Source organism: Cavia porcellus, unplaced genomic scaffold (genome assembly GCF_034190915.1).
Source record: "Cavia porcellus strain 051 isolate PalLab524CR breed Dunkin Hartley unplaced genomic scaffold, mCavPor4.1 scaffold_1, whole genome shotgun sequence".
Lineage (NCBI taxonomy): Eukaryota > Metazoa > Chordata > Mammalia > Rodentia > Caviidae > Cavia > Cavia porcellus.
The window spans coordinates 242,895,349-242,897,681 of NW_026947484.1; positions in this window are offsets into that span (position 1 = coordinate 242,895,349).

The following is a 2,333-nucleotide window of genomic DNA, read 5'->3' on the forward strand; positions in this document are numbered from 1 at the left end:
TATCAATCTATAGTACTGCAACAAATAGACAATGTTTATGATAACTTTTGCCTGTGCTTTTGTAATTTCCACTTAAGAAGCATTTTACAAAGTTACATAATTCAATTCCTTCTGTTAATTGTGTACCTATTTCAAAATTTATTCTTTTTATTTTGGTGCTGGGAATCACACTCACAATCTCATACTCACCAGGCAAGTGCTTCAGCCCCTGAGCTAAATCCCTGGCCCTCAAAGTTTATTCTTTGTAAATAAAAGTTTGTTGCTTTTTGATGAATGCAGGAAGATATCAATTTATAACCATTTTTAAATAGTTTTTTTTTTTGGTTCTGAAAACAACTGTGTAATTAATTGCTTACTGAATCTTTCTAAGCATTTATTCTTTATTATGCTAATCTGAATATTAACCTGCATTTTCCTGCATACAGTGTAATTATTTGAATTGTTCTATTGTGGAAAAATATATATAACACAAAATTAACCATGTGAGTAAAGCATTCAATTCAGTGGCAGTTCGTATATTCACAGTACTGGTAAGCATCGCAACTATTCTATTGAGTTCCAATATATTTTTATCACCTTGAAAAGAAACCCTTTACCTGTTAGTAATTACTCCTTTATGTCTTTCCCCCCATTCTCTGGTAAGCACTAATCTGCTTTCTATGTCTAAAAACAGAGTCCTGCATATTTGTCTTCTTTCACTTAGCTTGATGTTTTCAGCATTGAACTATGTTGTAGAATGTATCAGAATATCTCATCACTTTGCACTGCAGATAATATTTCTTTGTATGTGTAGTATATCAGTTTGGTTTTCAGTGGAGTAACAGATTTAATATAAAATATATGATGTGTATAGTAAGGTAAGCTTACAGTGGCCACCTGAAGTATCAGCTGTGGAAAAATGCAAAAGCACCACCTATGCTGGAGAGTTAGAGGATCCAGCTGAAAGTTGATAGCCTACAGCTCACTGCAAAGACCTATATGAGGACATATCAGGAAGCCAAAGGGACCAGACACAAACCCTGTATAGATAGACATTCAAAGGCCTGATACAGGAGCAATATTTCTTTCTTCTTTCCCTTTTTATTAGATCTATTACATCCTGGCTCTAAGCCTCAAGTTGGGTTAGGATTAGGGTTTGGGTTAGGGTTATGGTTAGGGTTAGGGGGTTAGGCTTGGGGGTTAGGGTTGAGGGTTAGGTTTAGGGGGTTACAGTTAGGGTTAGAGGGTTAAGGGTAGGGTAAAGGTTAGGGTTAGTGTTAGGGTTACGTATAGAAGGGTTAGGATTTGGGTTAGGGTTAGGGTTAGGGTTAGGGTTTAAGCAAAGTGTTAGGGTTAGAATTTTAGGCATCAGTGTTACATTTCAGTGATCTGAGCGAGCGTCTGTGTTGCGGAGAGAATGGATGGGTTATGTCTCACTCTAAAAACACACATATGGTTCCCCATGTTCGCCCTACAGGCACATATGTGACCCATTCCCCTACTTCCCAGCAAAACACAACAAACTCTGTTTCATACAGTCACCCTGGAAACCCCCACGCATGCCCTGTTCCCCGCTTTCAACACTAAAACACACACAAGCCACTTTTCCCATGATCACCCTAACAATACACACATGCCCTGTTCCTCAGGCTTACCCTCAGATCACTCATAGGTCCTATTCTCCAACTTCACACTAAAACACACAAATGCCCGGTATCCCATGCTCACCCTAAAAACACACATGTCCTTTTTCCAGGCTCACTCTTAGAATACACCCAAGGCATGTTTCCCACACTCACCCTAACATCACACACATGCCCTGTTCCCCAACCTCACAATAAAACACATACACACATGTCCCTCTCACTAGCCCAACCCTAATAGACCCTAACAGACACACACAAAAATTCCTTATTCCTTACCATAACAAACATATGCCGCCTCAAATATCAATGATCTTTCCTGATGGGATGCCTGTCTCTCTCCTTCTCGTGATTCTGGGCTCATAAGCTTTGTGAAACATGGAAGATCACTCAGCTAGGAAGGGAAAGAGGGAGGGAGGGATTGATTGTGTAAGTCCCATGAGAAAAGCAGAATGAGGAGCTGGGGATTTAGCTCAGCAGCATAAGTACCTGCCTTGCAAGCAGGCGGTCGTGAGTTCGATCCCCGGTATCGATAAAAATGAAAAAGACAAAAAAAAAAAAAAAAAGCAGAATGAGCCTTAATCACATAGCAGCGAAAAATCAAGCCACTTGCTCCACCAACGAAGTGGGAGACAGATGAGTGGGTGTCTGTCTGTCTTTCTGCCGAACCCAAAATCAGTGTCAGACTCTAGTTAGAACTTTCCCAGTGAG